We start from the raw sequence: 19,765 nt of genomic DNA, 5'->3' as shown, positions 1-19,765 counted from the left end.
ACCGAATCGAATCTCTGAATTTGAAACTACTTTACAAATGAATACTAATTAAATAAACTTCTTTTTACGCACTGAGTTCACAACTCATTTTGTTTTTGATCCGATTTCAGGTGATTCCCAACCTTAAACAGGTCAGCCCAACAGATGCTCGGTCAATCATTTATCTTTTCTTAAGTAGTATATTAGGACTTCGGTAAATGATAGTAGTATGAACTTGGAAGATTATATACTTAATTAGTTTTATGATGAACGTGTCATGAAGAATAGTTTAACTTTATTGTATTATTTTGTGACATTTGGTAATCGACGAGGTAACTCTCTAAACTTGGGTTGGACGTATATGGGAAAAGTAGTTAGTGAAATCTTCTGGAAACTTTAGGCTCCTAAAGTGTGGAAAAAGTAGTTAGTGACAATTTAGTATCTGAATTAATAAAGGAACAATGAAAATTTAGCGACTACCGAACCTTCGACGCTGGCCCTGTAAGTATTTCTGTTCTGTTATAAAGATTGTGATACCTAAATTGTTATTAGTAAAAATGCTTTGGATATAAATTGGTGAAATCCTCCTGTTAGATGCCTAAACTAAATTGTGTACTCTGGGATTGTAGCTAGTTTGCCATAATGAGTTCGTGTGGTAGTCGTGGACATGGTATGCAGGGGCGTCGAGGACGCCGATGAGAAGCTCGAGCAGAGTCATCCTCTATGAGTAGTATGCTCAATCTGGAGACCAACGAGACTGTTGGTACTCCCACTGTTGAGACGGAGTCCCAAACTCTGATGGCTAGGGACGATGCATTGTCTCATGCCATGATATGGGTACTAGAGAGGGTCGCCGGGACCCATTTAGGATCAGGAGGCCGAGGGTCAGTTACTGAATGACTCTGGTCGAATAGGGTTGAATTATTCATGGGCGTCGTAGGAGTCACTCCCACTGTTGCTGAATATTAGCTCGAGGCTACCGAGCGTATCATGTCAGGCCTTGACTGTACTTCCACTTAGAAATTGAAGGGTACTGTATCCCTACTCCGAGATGAAACTTATCAGTGGTGGTTGACAGTTGAGCAGGGTGCTCAGCCTAAACAGGTGAATTGAGACTATTTCAAGAATGCCTTCCAGGGTAAGTATGTGGGGGATAGTTATGTTAAAGCTCACCGACATGAGTTTATGTGTAACAGCCCAAAATAGGGCCTAGTCGGAACAGTAGTTTCAAGACCAAAAAAAAAACTCGAAGTAGAAATATTTAATTTATAATTATTTTAGAGTCTATGATATGTTTGGGTGATGGTGTGCAAATTTTGTTAAGAAATTTTATCGATAAAGTGGCCAATTTTATTATTGGGATTCAATTGTATTAATTGCAAAATATGAGTTCTAGAACATAAGTACTTGTTTTAAATAGGGATTTAAATTAGAGGTCTTTAAATGAAAAATAGACCATCATATTTTGTTATGGACAAAACTAGTCATGGAAAGGTAAAAATTGAAGGTATAGTAAAAAGGGCATTTTTGTCATTTGGATGTTTTAAGGCATAAAAGACAAAATTGAAACCCAAAAATCTGCTCATTCTCTTCTCCATACTGCCGAAACTTTCAGAAAGCCATGGCTAGGGTTTCAAGCTTTTTCAAAGTTCAATTGTAAGTGCATTTGAGCCCCATTTTTAATGTTCTTCGTATTTTTGAGATTCTAGAAGCTTAACCTTTCTATTTTTACTATTTATTTGCATGAAAAATGAAGTTTAAAAATTGACCCATGCTAGATATTTGTGCATTTTGATGTTTAATGATAGAATAAGGGTGCACGAGGTTAGGAGAACGATTTTTGCTAAGTGATTTTCGTTGAAAATGGTTAAAACGGGTTAATTAGTAAAAGTTGTAAATGCTCCTAAAAGTTGTAAATAATAAGAATTTGAGGTTGCTTTAGAAGAGAAAAAGGTTTGGCTGACCTTGAATGTTATGGAAATTGAATAAAAATCATATTACGAGCCTAGGGGCAAAATTGTAATTATGAGAAATTTTAGGGGCAAAATTGTAAATTTTCCGTAGTATGATTTTTGTATTAAAATGAGTAATGTGAGTGATAATTAAGTGAAATGTGACATTTTAGATCGAAGAAATCGAGATTTGGACCAAGTACGGGGAAATATAAATCAAAATGATCGATTCGCGTTGAGGTAAGTTCATATGGTTACTCTAAGTGATCAATTATTAAATTTGAATTGAGATGATGTTTTATTTTATATATATTTGTTATTTAATCATGACTTTATGCAAGTACAAGATTAGATTGAAGGATCAATCGTGAGAAATGCAGGGTCAAGTATATTCGTACTACAACTCATGATGAATTGATGGAAAAGACCATGGTTGGACCATGGCAATGAGTGTGCCAGTGTAAGACCATGTCTGGGACATGGCATCGGCAAAGACCGAGGAGTGCTAGTGTAAGACCATGTCTGGGACATGGCATCGGCACGGATATAGGAGAGCCAGTGTAAGACCATGTCTGGGACATGGCATCGGCACGGACATAGGAGAGCCAGTGTAAGACCATGTCTGGGACATGGCATCGGCTCGAGATGAGGGCCAGAGTAAGACCATGTTTGGGACATGGCATCGGCACCGATATGTGATCCCATGTAAGACCATATCTGGGATATGGCATTGGCGTCCTACTAGGTGTACGAAATATCCCGAACATCCCTAATATTACAAGTAGTTCAACAGGAAATTTAAGGAGTATGCTCAAGATAAGTAAGAGTAGGAAATGTGAGTATTATGACTAGGCACAGGTATGTATATGAGACTCAAAAATAATGTGCTCAGATTATGATGCATTATTAATAAGGATGCAAACGAGTAAGTTTGTATGTGATTAATTCCTTGTTTTTACTTACGTTTTAACATTTTTTTTATGAGATATGATTGAATATGGAATAATTACTTGAGGTGAATAATGAATTACGGTTGAATATGGAAGAGTTGGAAAAAGGTTTAAAATATATATATATATATATGAGAATTTGTGGTTGAACCTTCGGAATGGATCGGATATCGTTGAAAATATAGGTGAATGCTATTTGCTGATTCCACCAGATATTAATGAGAATAAAGGTAATTGCTATGTGCTGATTTCACTGGATACCAACGGTTATATAAGTGATTGCTATGTGTTGAATTCACCCTGTACCATTGAGTATAAAGGTAGTTGCTATGTGCTGATTTCACTGAGTACTATTGATTATAAGGGTGGTGCTGTGTGCTGATCCACCGTGTAACTGAGATTATTTCAAAGTGTTTATTGGGAAACTAATTAAGTTGCGAACAATGTGTTCGATCTTTAATCAACCCTTTGGCATGATGAAATGAGGCGTTGAAATTAAGAATGAGTAAATTTAACAACAAAATAGTTTAGGACAGAAACAATTGTGTGAATTTGAAAAATCACCAAAAATGGTGGAAATTGAATTATAGGTTGTATGAGATATGAAATTAAAGCTGAATGAGTCTATTTTCATATAAAGGAAATAGATAAGCAAAAGAGATATATATTTTGAGATATTTGAATTCTAGCGAGACAGGGATAGAATGAATTCGAAATCCCCTATTCCAACTTTGGAAAATTACTAAAAATTTTACAAAAATAATTATAGTTTGTAATTTATATGCTTAAATTTATAAATGAGTCTACTTTCAAGAGAAACAAGCGAGGACATCATTTGAATTTTTTTTCAATGAGATAATTAATTTTTAGTGAAGAGGGGTCAGAGTTGTCGAACAGTGAAATAGGAGAATATTTAATGAATAAACTGTATTAATTGGCTAGACCAAAAATTCTGAAATTTCTATGGTAAGAAATTATGTGAGTCTAGTTTCAGAAAAAATTTACGGTTTTTCATTTGAAGTTCTGTAGCTCGAGAAATAAATAATTTAGTGACAGTGACTCAAGTAGACAGATTAATGTGAATATTAGTAATAAAGTGTAAGCATGTGATATATGACTATATCATCATAAGAAATTATTGCGAGGATTTGTCCACACAAGTTTAATAATTTCTCATTATTTTCATATGAACTTACTAAGCATTTATGCTTACTTCCTCTCTCTTTTCCTTTACCTTATAGTATCGCCAAGTTAGCTCGGGGATCGGTGGACGTCAGAGATTCGCTCACACTATTAATTAGAACACTTGGATATCTAGATACATAAATTTTTGGGTTATGGCATGTATAGTAGGTTTGGTCGTTTTGTCATATATGTCATATTTCTTATGGCCAATATTGACGGTTGTTATACGCCTATGATATGGTTATTCATGTATGTGGTAATTGCATAATTGAATGTTGTGGAGGTGGTTTACAAATGATTTCATGAATGACGATGTGTATGGTAATGTGAATGTAAAATTGGATATTCGGATGTCCAATTATAGTGTGATACATGTTGACGAAATTTTATGACCCAGTTTTATATGTTTAAGAAATTTTAAGTCCGGTAACACCTCGTACCCTGTTCCGGCATTGGATACGGGTAAGGGGTGTTACATTATGAGCCTAGTTCAAGGCGACCGGTTTGTGGCTGAATATGAAGCTGAGTTTTTACGACTGAGTAGATATGTACGGACTTTAGTAGCGTCTGAATACGATAAGTATGTGCGATTTGATAAAGGATTGAGATATGACTTGCGAGTTCTGATAGCTTCTCAAATGGAGCGGGTTTTCGCGGTTCTAGTTGACAAAGCAAAGATAGTGGAAAAAGTGAAGCACACTGAGTGTAGGCGTCGTGATCGTCAGAAGGATCAAAATGAGGTTAAGAGGGATTCGTGTCCCTCTGGCTCTGGTCAACGCCCTAAAAAGCGGGTGAGGTTTGATAAGCCTCAAAGGGCCGAGACACCACCTGTAGTAACTTAGATTCAGCTGTGTGGTGAATGTGATAAGTGTTGTCCAGGTGAGTGTTGAAAGAAGCTAGGAGCGTGTCTCCGTTGCAGGTCGATGGAGCATTGAGTTAGAGATTGCCCTTGTCTCCCAGATTTAGTGGCAACTACGACACAGATTCTAGCTCCAAATTCAGTTTGGCCTCCGAGAGAGGTTCAGCAACCATTCAAAGGTCATGGTATTGGTAGGTAGAGGTGCTCATGGGCCAGGCGGCCCAGCCCGACGGCCCGCCCGAAATATGGGAGGGTTCGAGTAAAAATATAGGCCTGAAATATGGGTTTGGGCAAAAAATGAGGCCCGTTTAGAAAATAGGTCGAGACTCGGGCACCATTTTTTTGGCCCGAGCCCGGTCCGGCCCGACCCGAATATAATAAAATATATTTCTTTTTTATTTTTTAAATTTTAAAATATTTTTAAAATACTTTTTTTTATTTTTTATTTTAAAATAAATTTTTGGTGTTTATTAAAAAATAAGACGGGCCAGACCAGGCTCGGGCTTAGGAATTTTTTCCCGGGTCGAGCTTGGGTAAAATTTTAGGCCTATATTTCGTGCCGGGCTGAGCCCGGGCCTAGGACACGGGCAAAAATTTTTTTTGGGCCCGGCCCATGAGCACCTCTATTGGTAAGGGAAATGGTAATAGATTTGGAAAAGGACAGCGAACACTGGGTGAAGGTGTAAGTTAGGTTGAGGCTCGTCAGTTGATACTGGTTTATGCGACGAGACGCCGCTAGGAGAGCGATAATGCTAATTTAATTGTTGAGAGTTTTCTGTGATTAGTCCATTGGGGCAGTCAATTCGAGTTGATATAGTATAAATGCGGGTACCTCTAGAATTCCAGGGTATGTTGTTTCCAGCTGATTTAATGGAATTACCCTTTAATGAGTTTGATTTAATTCTAGGAATGGATTGGCTTGTTGAGTATCATTTCAGTCTGAGCTATGCAATTAAAAGAGTTACTCTGAAACTGAATGACAATGACGAGGTAGTTATGGTTGGTGAGCGTCGAGATTACCTCTCTAATGTAATCTTCGTCCTTGTAGCAGATAAGTAAGTACGAAAGGAGTGCGAGACATATCTTGCTTATGTATCCAATTTTGTCCCCGAGAAACTTTCAGTGGGAGATACCTGTACCGTGAGGAAATTTTTGGATGTCTTTCCCGGTAAATTGCCCAGACTACCTCCAGATAGAGAGGTGGAGTTTGGAATTGACCTGTTACCAGTACTGCTCCGGTGTCTATTGCGCCATATCGTATGACACTGAAGGAGTTAGCCGAACTAAAAGCGTAAATTTAGGAACTCATTGACAGAGGATTCATTTGACTGATTGTATCCCCGTGGGGGCCACCAGTGTTGTTTGTTAAAAAGAAAGATGGGTCGATGAGGATGTGTATAGATTACTGGTAATTAAACAAGTTAACAATTAAGAATAAGTACCCGTTATCGAGAATTGACGATTTGTTCGATCAATTTCGAGGAGCATCCACTTTCTCCAAAATCGACTGCGCTCAGGTTACTATCAGCTCAAAGTTAAAGAGGCTGATGTGTACAAAACTGCCTCCAAGACTCGTTACGAACATTACGAGTTCCTGGTGATGCCTTTTAGTTTAACGAATGCCCCGATGGCGTTTATGGATTTAATGAACTTTGTATTCCAATCATGCCTGGATCAGTTTGTAGTGGTTTTTATCAGTAATATTCTGATCTACTCTAAAACTGAGACTAAGAAAAATAGTTATATGCCAAGTTCAATAAGTGCGAGTTTTGGTTGCAGAAGGTCGCTTTTTTGGGTCATGTAGTGACAGTGAAAGGGATCCGAGTTGATCCCAAGAAAATAGAAGCTATTGTTGAGTGGAAACAGCCGCACAATGTATCTGAGCTTTGTAGCTTCCTAGGTTTAGCCGGTTACTACAGAAGGTTTGTCGAATGATTTTCTATGATTGAGCCACCTCTGATGAAACTGCTGGATAAGAATGTTATGTTCGTGTGGTCTGAGGCACAACAGTCTAGTTTCGATAAGCTCAAGTCTATTCTGACCCAAGCTTTTGTTTTAGTTCAACCAGAATCGGGTCGGGAGTTTATGGTATACAGTGATGCTTCACATATCGGGTTAGGATGTGTGCTTGTGCAAGATGGTAAGGTGGTCACTTACACATTGTGACAACTGAAGACACACAAGGATAATTACCCTACGCACAATCTTAAACTAGTTGCAGTTGTGTTTGCTTTGAAAATCTAGAGACACTATCTGCATGGTGAAAGGTGTATTATTTACACCAATCACAAGAGTCTCAAGTCTTTGTTAACCCAGAAAGAGTTAAATTTTTTACAGCACTGATGGGTTAAATTACTTAAAAACTATGATTGCACGATAGAATATCATCCAAGTAAGGCTAATGTGGTAGTTGATGCCCTTAGCCGTAGAGCGATGGCAGACTTGAGAGCAATGTTAGCTCGTTTGAGTTGGTTAAGGATGGAGGGCTGTTGGCTGAATTACAAGTAAAACTGATTTGGGTAGAGTAGATTCGAGCTAAGTAATTGAATGGCGAGTCTTTAGTCCAGTGTATGCAACATATTGACTTGAACGAGAATCTTGATTTTAGCTTTAACAGCGATAATGTGTTATGCTTCTAAGGCCAAATTTGTATACCCAATGACAAGGAATTTAAGGCATTTGATACAGCATAAGGTACATAATAGTCATTATACTATGCATCCTAGTGAAAAAAAGATGTACCAGGATTCCCAATAGCTTTATTGGTGGCCTAGACTAAAACGGGAGGTAGTCACTTTTGTATCCCACTGTCTGACGTGTCAAAAGGTTAAGGTCGAACATCAATTGTCCTCTGAATTGCTTCAGCCAGTTAAGTTTCCACAGTGGAAATGGGAGCAGGTAACAATGGATTTTGTTATTGGGTTACCTTTAACTCCTACTAAAAAGGATTCAGTTTGGGTCATCGTTGATCGGTTGACCAAATTGGTTCACTTCATTCCTATCCGAACGGATTACTCTTTACAGAAGTTAGCTAAACTGTATATCGCTGAAATTGTGAGGCTACACAGAATTTTTGTCCCGATAATTTCTAACAGAGATCAACGATTTACGTCTCGATTTTGGAAGAAACTCCATGAGGCCTTAGGCACCCGACTTAATTTCAGCACTGCGTATCACCCTCAGACTGATGGACAGTTAGAATGAGACACTTAGATTTTAAAAGTTATGCTTCGGGGTTGTGTGATAGATTTCAGTGGTAGTTGGGAGGAGTACTTACCGTTGACGGAGTTCACAAACAACAACAGTTTTCAGTCTAGTATTTAGATGGCACACTATAAGGCATTATATGATCGTAAGTGCCGTACTCCGTTATGTTAGACAGAACTAAGTGAACACTGGATAGTGGGTCCTGAGCTGGTTTTTAAAACTGAGAACACTGTAAAAGTAATTCAGGATACTGAAAGTCGCATCGAATCGGAAAAAGTCTTATGTTGATTTAAAAAAAAAAAGATATTAAGTTTTCTGTTGGAGATAAAGTCTTCTTGAGAGTATCACAGTGGAAAAAGGTCCCCCGATTTGGACGCAAGGGCAAGCTAAGCCTGAGATTCATTGGACCTTACTATATCTTAAAGCGGGTCAGACCCGTTGCTTATCAGTTGGAATTACCACCGGAGCTGGATCAAATTCATGATTTGTTTCATGTCTTGATACTGAGACAGTATCATTGGGATTCGTCGTATATTGTTACTGTCAACGAGATCGAGTTGCAATCGGATTTAACATTCGAAGAGGAACCTGTTCGGATTTTAGAACATGATGTTAAAGTGCTGAGGAAGAAAACTGTTCCTCTAGTAAAGGTTTTGTGGCGGAACCACGATACTGAGGAAGCCACATGGGAATCCAAAGAAGCAATCTGACGTTTGTATCTATATTTGTTTAACACATGTACAATTTCGAGGTTAAAATTTCTTTTAGGGGAAGAGAGTTGTAACACCCTAAAATTTCAAAAATTTAATATTGAGAATCTGAAGTAATTAAATTTCTGTATATGTGGTTCTATGTTCTACTTTTGTGTTTAAGGTTTGGAGTTCAAGTTGCATTGTTAAAAAGTTTTGTGATTGTTTTTAAAACAACCTTCATCCATACGTTTCGTAGTTAAGTTCAATTCTAGGTAAATTAGTGTCAATAATGAGCCTGTTAGTTTACTGGTTAAGCATCTGTCTGTATTCTGTCTGGTTCGAATCTCGTAGTATGCATTAGGAAATATTTTTTTGCAATTTCTGAAATGAGGTGGTTAATTTTAAATAGTCTGAAGAATTTCTGCCGTATCTCCTTCCTTACTTTTTTTTCTCTAAGTTATTTTTTTTCAATCCTTCTCTTTTTATTTTCCTTCTTTGGTATTCAATTCTACATTAATTGATATTTCTCCGTTGCCTGTAAGGTCGACTGTACATTTATTAAGTAAGTTTTGCTGTTACTTTTCTCTCGTTTTACGAGTTTCGTTGAGTTAATGATATTATGTCGAAACGAGTTTTGCTTGGTTGTTTGAACGCTGTGTTTAATCGTTCGATTGGTTTCCTTTTTAGGTGAAAATATTGCAAGAGACATTAACCCACCGTGTTAGTCTGATTTCTCCTATTTCGTACGATGTGAGTGTGTAAATTAAGTTGGGGTTGCGTCGAATCTTTCGACATGTTTTTTGCGGTGGGTTGGTTTTGTTAAATTATTGAAATTGATGGTATAATTGATTAGTGAATGATTATTTAGGTTACGGATAGTCTCCATAATGTTTCTTTGTCAAAGCGAAATCAGGTGTGTATCGAAACCCTTAATTTTGCAAGTTTTAGTCACCGAAAATGATGGTTGTTAATGCCACACGGCCAGGCACACGGGCGTGTACCTAGGCCTTGTGATCTATATGGTCGTGCGTAAGGCGGTGTGGGTGGTCGTGTAACACACTGTTCATCAATTTGGAGGCACACGGGCATGTTGCAGGCCGTGTGTGGCCATGTTAGTGTAGGGTTCACATGGGCATGGGACACGGGCATGTGTCTAGGCCGTGTAACTAACTATTTGTGATTAAGACCACACGGGTAAGCACAAGGGCGTGTGCCCAGGCCATGTGAGTCACACAGGCAAGGACACGGACGTGTGTCCAAGCCGTGTAACTCTCTGTTTACATGTTAGAACCACAAGGGCAGAGGGCATGGGCGTGTGCCCAAGCCGTGTAAACCACACGGGCAAGGATATGGTCGTGTGTCTAGGCCATGTGGCATTGTAAAAGAGGCCTAGAACCTGTTTTTGAGGCTGTAAATATTGTTTATGACTGATAATGATTTCCCTATTGTATGAATTATCTGAATTGATTTAATGAGAACTCTCTGACACTCTGTAATGCACGTATGGATATTATAACTCTAAGTGTATTGTGGATAATTGTACTTTGCATTTGCATGAGTTGGGATGTTATGAGGAAGTAATCTACTCGGATTCAGTGGTTAAGCCACCGTGAGAATTGTTTCGATTCTAGCACTTGTCGCATTATGATCTAGCAACTAAGTTGTGTTGCTGTAAACTTGTCAAACCGACACTTTGTGGTGTGTAGGGTTGGATGGACATTGAATGTCCTTAACGGTGTGTTGGGATAGTCGAAAATGGTGTGTAGCGGATGGGATTTAGGAATATCTGCATCTGAATCTGATCTGCAATATATATATATGAGTTTGAATATAACTAATCTATTCTGAACATGAACTATAAATAGTTCTGTACTGAATCGAATCTCTGAATTTGAAACTATTTTACAAATGAATACTAATTGAATAAATTTCTTTTACGCATTGTGTGATGACCCAAAATTCACAAGCATCGGAAAATTATAATATCGGGCCTCCGTCTTAGTAAATTGAGTTCGAAAATAATTATTAGAAATAATTACTAGACTAGTTGTGTGTTTAATTAGGTTTTAGATAGGTGAATTTAGTCTAATTAAGAGTAATTAGCAAAAAAAAGATTAAATTGAATAAAGGGTAAAAATTTAATTATAGATTAAAGGAAAACAATAGGGACCAAATGGGCAATTAAGCCACGTTTGGAGGTTGAGGCGGCATAAGATTGTAAAAATCTTAGATTTTTATATTATTTATTTAGATAAATATATATAAATTAATTATAAAGTATATTATTAAATTAATTATATTATAAATATTATATCAAGAAATAAATTAAATAAAGACAAATGTGGTGATAATTTAATACAAGTGTATTAATAAAATACATACATTTGTAATACTTATATTTAATTATTAAATAGATATTTGTTTTAATTATTATTATATTAAAGTAATTAAATTAGTAAACAAATAAAAGAAAACAAAAGAAAGAAAGAACAGAGGCAATCGAAACAGAGCAGGAAAAGAAAGAAAGAAAAGAAAAGGAAAACTAAAGGTTTAAGGTTTAAAGCTTTGATTGGTAAGTCAATTAAGCCCTTTTATTTAGTTTTGATGATTTAGAAACTTTAAAACAAAGTTTTGATGGAATTAAGTTGATATTTTGTAAGTTCATAGGTTTTAAGCATGGTTCATGTCGAATAAATTGTTGAATTAGGGATTTAATTGAATGAATTTTAAGTTAGAATTGATAAAGGGATTAAATTGTAAAAGAAACTATAATTTTTATGTTTTAGGGACTAAATTGAGGGAAATTCGAAATTAGGAAAATATGCTGAAATTTTAATAGTTACATTTGAGTTTGGATGAAATGTGAATAGAAAAAGAGTGTGAATTGAATTAGGAAAGTAAGTGAATTTAGTTAGGATTAAATTGAGAATAATGAAGAAATCGAATAGAAATTCAATTATTTATTATAGTTAGTGCTGAAAATTAATAGTATAAATTATTATTATTTTCATAGCTAGCAAAGAACCAGAAGCATCGGCATGGAAGGGAAAAGAGAAGATTATCGAGGAGTAAACTCGAGAAAATCACGGTTTGTATTACTATAACTTAATCTATTTAATAAATGCTATATTGAAATTGTAATCATGAGACACTTAAAGTAAGGTAAGTAATAACATTTGAAATTAAGTAAGAATATGTGTGAATATTGAATTATATGTGAATTGAAATAATAGATGCTTTGATTTGATCGAATATTTGAAATTGTTGTGGAAATGAATTCGAAATTGGAAAAGTAAAATAATACCCTATTAACGTATCGGACTAGATTGGATACAAATGGCATGCCATAGGATTTGTGATGTGATAAGGAGATTTGTAGTTCGGCCGAGAAGATGATTATGTTATTATATGTTTCGGTTTATCCGAAGAGTTATTTAATGCCTTATTGGTGTGTTGGGAGGATATGATATATTGGTGTGTTATGGAGGATTTATATTTATTTCGGGTGTGTTTTGGTTGGATATTCTGGTGTGTTTGGGTGGAATCCGCGTATCTGTCAGAGTCCAAGTCTTGTTAATAGGGTAAATAATTGAAATGAAAATTTGATAATGAGATTGAATGATTTGGCACTATTGAAAAGTACGAGAAAGAATATATGAATTAAATAATGAATTGAATTAGTATATGAATATATATATGGATTTAAGATTTATGAAGTGATATATAATTATGTATAATTAGTTTAAATGATTTACAAAGCTTATGGTTGATGTTTGTAATTTATTAATGTTAAATAGTTCAATTTATAGTAATACCACTGATTATGAAATACTCAGCGTACGGTTGTTCCCATGCGCAGGTCATTAGATTTCAAGGTCTAGTTCAGCATCCAGAAAGATCTCGACTCCAACAAGAAAATTTCGGTGATGTTTTCTTCCTTAAATGAAAGTGGCATGTACATAAGAATTGTAATGTTTATATTGGTATGTTACATAATTTTGTTGTAAAGAAAGGTATTCGATGTTTTGATGATATATTAGTAAAATGGTAGAAGTTATTTATAGCATTGGTATCGAATTGAAATGACTTGATTAGTTTTATGAATTAATTAGAAATGGTAATAGGATTTTCATTAATTAAGTTGTTATGTCAATATGTCAAGTATAATTTAAGTATATAAATGTATTGGTTGAATTACTGGGATTGGTTTGGTTGCGATTTGAAATTTGCAGGGAGTTTTATGTAAAAATAAGCAGAAATGCTGCCGAAATTTATAATAAAAAAAATGAATAAAGTCAATTAGTACAATTTATATGAACTTATGATTTATTTTAATATGTTTGTTATTTATTTAAGAATTACTTGTAAATTGTCTGAAATATTCGGTGATGCCTCGTAACCCTATTCCGGTGACAGTTTGGGGGTTAGGGGGTGTTACACACTGAGTTCACAACTCATTTTGTTTTTTATTAGATTTTAGGTGATTCCCAACCTTGAACGGGTTAGTGCAGTGGATGCTCAGTCAAACATTTATCTTTCCTTAAGTAGTGTATTAGGACTTCGGTAAACGATAGTAGTATAAATTTGGAAGATTATATACTTAATTAGTTTTATGGTGAACGTGTTATGAAGAATGGTTTAACTTTATTGTATTGTTGTGTGACATTTGGTAATCGACGAGGTAACTCTCTAAACTTGGGCTGGACGTCCAGGCTGGGTTTAGGGTGTTACATGACTAGCTATCCAAGACCTTTTACTTACCCTCGTGGGATCCAACGTTTTTCGCATAATATGCAACATTCATCCTTCTAGTTTTTCATTACATCGAAAATGAATTATCATATCTAATTAATTTTTCCATTTAATTCACATTCTCTTTTTTTCATTTTGAATATCATATCTAATTACTTTTTCCATTTAATTCACATCTTTCCTAGCACATTGTGAAAATTTTAACAAACTTGATGCTAGACCTTTTGCTAATAGTCGAGAAATTTTTTTGGGGAATAAAAGTTTGAAAAAGAAGACATATATTTTCTTCTTTTGTTGATTGGATTAACCAGTTTCAAGTCCCTAATACACTTTTTTTCATTTAATGACATGTTCTAATCTAATGATTATAATATTCTCATTTCTGTCTTGCAACCACAGTCGTTGATTTAATGAATCTCATCGGATCGCACCAAATAAAGACCCCACCTTAAGCGTTACCCAATTTGGGGCAAAAAATCTTAGATGCCAAAAATAAATAAATAAATAAATTGTATAATTTAAGTATCAAATCATACTTTAAGCCTTTAAAGTTATGTGTTTATAAAGAATCACAATTTGAAAAATATTGAAATCTCTTATTCAAATACATTGGGGTCAGTGGACATTAGTTAACTTTAATAACTCATTTTACCATTTAAAAAAGAATGAATATTTTTTTTAAAAATTATAACTAGATTTAAATAAAAATATTAATATTTTTGTATGATTCATGTCCGTTTCACGGTCCATATTAGGGGTTTGTGGCTACCTCTCCTGATAATGTCATTTCTAAGGTTTGGACCATTAAATATTAATTTCACTGTTACAATAACCGATCACACTATTATTATTGTTTTATATATGGTATTAGTACAGTATATGAAAGAGTAAACTACACCCAAGTTTACCAAATATTTAGTTTACATTTTAGTCGCTCAACTTCAAAAAGTTACAAAATGGTCATTGAACTATTCGAAAGTTTTTATTTAAGTCATTAGGTTGTTAAAATCTTTATTATATGGCATTTTCTGTTGGCACTGTTTGCACCAATCGGAAGCTCTCCTTACATTTCTCTTCTACGGTTCAATTCTTTTTCATGAAATAGCTTTGAAGGTCTCGAATTTACATACCAAAATCCAAACAACTTCATTCTCCTATCTTTGACATTGATGGTCAAATCAAATTGGATCTAAGGTATGCTCTTCTACTCGTCAATGGGTACTGATCTATGATATTGATTGTCAAATCGCCGCTTAGAGCTCACTAATCGGACTTTGTTTAAAAAAAGAAACTTAACAGCCTAGTGACTTAAATAAAAACTTTTGAACAGTTTAGTGACTTAAATGAAAACTTTCAAATAGTTTAATGATCATTTTATAATTTTTTGATACCAATTGGTTATGATTAAAAATTTAGAAGTGTTTGTTAAGTAGTTAAAATTTAAGAAATATAAAATACTTGCGTACATATTAATATTTTGAGTAGTGTTTCTCTAATCTCAAATGCTCCCATACCTATCCAGCAAAAGGGGTTTGAAATGAAACCAACAAGATGGCGCTATGAATGGAAACAGACTCTAAACCAACCTCGTAACAGATGTTATAATTGAATGACCAAAATAGAAAGACTTGATTAATGGTAACATCAAAAGTTTCAAAGTCTAAGTGTAGGGGACACGCTACTGTCAGAGTCAATAAGAAAAGGATAAGAGGGTTGGTGGGGCAGACACTAATGAAGTAAAGGTGAATGACTTGAAATTAAAATGCTTTTTCTAAAATACGGTCGGTGGCTTGTAATCAAATTGAGGTTGAAGCGAATAAAATTCTAATTTTTTATGGTTTATATTTTTATAATTTTAAAAATATTAAATTAAATTTTATAATTTTAAAAGATTTAGTTTTGCTAATTTAAAATTTTTACAAAAATTAAAGACCTACTAACCCTAACTTTTAAATATAAATAATTGATAAATCCAAACCTTTATATGATTTAAGTAAGTATATAATAAAAATAACACTTCAATATATCAAGTAAAAGTTGAAGCTGTTTGTAGACGCATCAGACTCCCACCCACTTTTGAAGTCTAAGAGACAACCATCAAATTCATTCTCATTATAATTAGACTAGGTGAATACAATATAATAATAACAGGCAAGCTAAACATTCTAATTCATGATCTTAGTTCGTGCCTAATAACTTAAATACAACTTTTGAAACTTTTTTAGTTAAGTAACCTAAACAAAAAAATTCATAATTTAGTGACTAATGGTGTAATCTACCTAAATAATAATAATCACGGTCTAGAAATCAAATATATATACAAATTACTAATAGAAATTAAAAATATTAAAATTTGAATTTTTTACAATTTTTAGTATTTTTATAATTTCTAAATTTTTATAGTTTTGAACTCATCCAAAATAAATTTGGACAAATCGTTGTTTAGGTTCAAATGAACTTGTATAGACATTTGTCCAAATTCATTTCAGATGTAATTTTATTATTTATTTTCTAAATTATTTTTATAAATTAAAAAATATATTTTTTAAAAAAGTTATTATTATTTTTTTAAAATTACTGACATTACATGTCATGTCAACATCTTTCCATGTGGCATGTCACGTATTCTCTCTTGGTGGTTGCTATCAAACATGTTAGCACTTTTAATGGTAACGATTTCTATTAATGAAGAGGCCTAAATTGTTTTTTTAGTCATTAAGTAGGGTACAATTTTTTTAAGGGTTCAATTGATTTTTTCATTTTTATTAAAAGAAATTTTTTACCATAAGCCTATAAAATTTCATAGAATTAAAATTAAAATCAGGAAATAAATAGTTTTCAAAATTTAGAAATAATCAATACTTTTTAAATTATTTAATTAAATTTGTACTTTAAAAGAAAAGGTAGTGATGCAACATTTATTATCTATTATGATATTAGGTAAAGAAATATTGATATTGGATTATTTTATGAAGGGTACATTTACTGTATCCTATTCACAAGAAGAAAGTCTTAGAGATTGATAGAGGATAGTTACAAGGTTTGTGTTACTCAAGTTCCATTTTTCTTATTCTAGGGTCGTTTTGCCTATTAATCTATTTATAATAAATACTACCATCAAATTTATTTAAGGTGTTTTTAATTTTATTTTAAATAAACAAATTCATTAAAATATATTGTCTACAATTTTAAAATAATTTATCTCTCATACAAGTATAACTAACAATTATTGTTCTAATAAGTCATGAAACCCCGTTTTAGTACGGTAAGTCGGGTTTTTTTCAAAATTAAAGAAATAGATCGATTTTAGAGAGAAACAAAAACACTGTTTACAAAACGTGTTTTCTTTTAACATATTAGCTTCTTTAGTTAGATGATTAAATGTTAATGGTTTTATCATTGTCTCTTGGGTTCAATTTCTTTCTTACTTACATTTGTATTTTTATTTCACGCTGTTTTAATTTTTTATTTTTCAATTAATAAATATTTGTTTTCAAATTTTTAATCCATCTTTTAATTAATAACTCTTTTATATAAATAAAATAATAAATATGTAATTATATAATAAAAACATATTTTTATATATCATTATGTTAAAAATAATTTTAATTAATAATTCTTTTATTTATATATAATAAAAATTAATTTTAATTTTATAACATTAGAAATTATCATAATCACAATATAGGTGAAGAAAATATATAATTAATATATAAAATTAGATATAAAGGAAAAAAATCAAACAAATTAGTTAAAAATAAAATATATTTAACATAATGGTAAATATAAATATATATAATTTCATTATATAATTACATATTTATTATTTTATTTATATAAATAAAAGAATTATTAATTAAAAATATTTTAACATAATGATATATATAAAATATATTTTTATTATATAGTTACATATTTATTATTTTATTTATATAAATAAAAGATATTTTGATTAAACATTTGAAGACAATATATTTATTAATTAAAAATAATTAAAAACTAAAAAATTAAAACAACATAAAATAAAAAATATAAATGCGAGAGAAATTAAATTTGAGACTTAAGGACAAAAACCACTAATATTTAATCGACTAAGGAGCTAATGTGATAAAAGAAAACGCGTTTTATAAAAAATATTTTCTAACATGTCAACTGAAAACGCTTTGTGTTTTTTGTTCCTCTCTCTAAATTTGACCTATTTTATTAAATATGAAAAAAACGACCTACTTTATAAAAAAATCAAATTTTCCTTAATTTTCCCGTTGTTTGACTTTAAAATCCAATAGAATTTATTACTGGAATAAAATTCTTCCATAGCAAGTAGAATTTATGAACTAAATGATAACGACAAAGATGATTTCCATAACTTTTAAAATGTCTTTATATTCAGTGTAATAATAAGATACATCACATTCTAAATAATTTTAAAGACGATATTATTAAAAGGAATAACCCCAAACCTCAAACATTATAAAATGAACATGAAAATAACATTCGAAAAATAAATTAATACACAAAATAATAAACTATGACTATTATTTTTTACACTATAAACTAATATATATGTAGGAAAAAATCAACTTATGCAACAATGAGTCAATGACTTAACAGTTTTGTTGAATGAATTATAAATTCTTCTTTTCTTGTTTGATGTGACAATATTATTTTAGAATTTATGATTATAATATTATACTATAAAATCAAACATTTATATTTATATGATTTTTATTTTTATTTTATTTTTATTTTTAAAACATATTAATTGCCAACCATTTCAAATATATTTTAAAAATTATCTTAATTAATAGATAAAATATGTAAAATAAAAATCATAAGCATAAATATGCAAAAGGATAAATAAGATACAGAAGTAAATGACATTAAACGACACATGTCATATTTTACTATTTATTTGTTATTCAAGAAAAATATTTTAATCATATATTTATTTTTTTGATTATTTTAAGTTTTAAATTTACGTTTTTTGTAAAATCACCTCAAAATAAAAATAAATAAAATTAATCTCGATTAACTTTGCTAACATGAGCACATGATATCTACGTGCATGTCACATCAATAATTATTAATTTATTTAAAATAAAAATATATAAAATTTTCAAAAACAATATAAAATGAAATCTATTTAATAACAAAATTATAATGATATCCTATATTTTTTTGAAAAATAAAATAATTGATTCTTAACATAGCATAAAGTGTGAATAATTATATCAACTTAACAAATATTAAATATTTCATAATTTCAAGAGCTATCATTATGCCTAAAAAAAATCTAAACCACCTTCGCGGTTTTTTATCAGGCATCGCCATTTTCATCCATCCTTTATTAAGCTGTCCCCATGAAATAAAAATAATAATATCTGAGTAGGATATTTTTTTAATTGGAATTTTTATAGATGTTTCACTCAATTATATATTTTTTTATTTTAGGTACTTAAAATAAAAGGTTTGCATCTACGTTACAAGTTCAGTCATTTTGATTATTCCCATTAAAATCACAAACAGCAAGTTGATGTAGCAATTAAGACGATCGGTATAATAACAACTTTTACACATTATATCAACTTAGTCATAATTTTTTTAAAAAAATCAATCCTCAAAACTTACAAATGGTCTCAATTTGACCCTAATTCTAAAAAATTCAAAGAAATATATAACAATAAATAAATATTTCCAAAAAAAACATAATAATAATAGATTTAATTTCTATATTTACAATTTTGATACCCTTCAATTCACCCGGCCCTTTATCCTTTTTCTTTTCATTTATGGGAGCGTTGGTTGTCAATCGCAAGTTGGTTACCTTCTCACTCACCCATCATGCCAGTTGGAACGTTTTGAGTTATGAAATTTATGAAATGATAGTAAGGAACAGTGACATCATATTGTTTATATATCAGTAAAACCCTTCACTCTTAATTCGTTCACTATTTTTCTTTAACCAAAACTATAATTTAAGATCATTTATAATCAAGTCTTACATTGGACCAATCATTAAATATCAGTACAAGCAAAGCAAATAATAATAATAATAGCAGCCTCTTATTTCAACAAGTCCCGAACAGGACTTTCAGCAACCATATTAAAGCCAAATTGCCATGGGATGGAGATCGGAGAGCTTCTTTGTTAGAGCCGTGGGTTTAAATTTAATAAAGTTTCAAGCTATTT

The 19,765-nt window shown here is 32.1% G+C and overlaps 1 long non-coding RNA gene across 1 annotated transcript; it reads left to right on the top strand.

Annotated features, from left to right (window-relative positions):
• The first annotated feature begins 1,576 nt into the window (after positions 1-1,576).
• On the top strand, positions 1,577-12,778 carry LOC128034087 (uncharacterized). The gene is made up of 4 exons (XR_008190153.1): positions 1,577-1,635; positions 2,105-2,171; positions 11,838-11,912; positions 12,684-12,778. It is a non-coding gene; the product is annotated as an uncharacterized LOC128034087 (long non-coding RNA).
• The last annotated feature ends 6,987 nt before the right edge of the window (positions 12,779-19,765 follow it).

Source organism: Gossypium raimondii, chromosome 10, assembly GCF_025698545.1.
Source record: "Gossypium raimondii isolate GPD5lz chromosome 10, ASM2569854v1, whole genome shotgun sequence".
Classification (NCBI taxonomy): domain Eukaryota; kingdom Viridiplantae; phylum Streptophyta; class Magnoliopsida; order Malvales; family Malvaceae; genus Gossypium; species Gossypium raimondii.
This window is presented reverse-complemented; position numbering and strand designations above follow the sequence as displayed.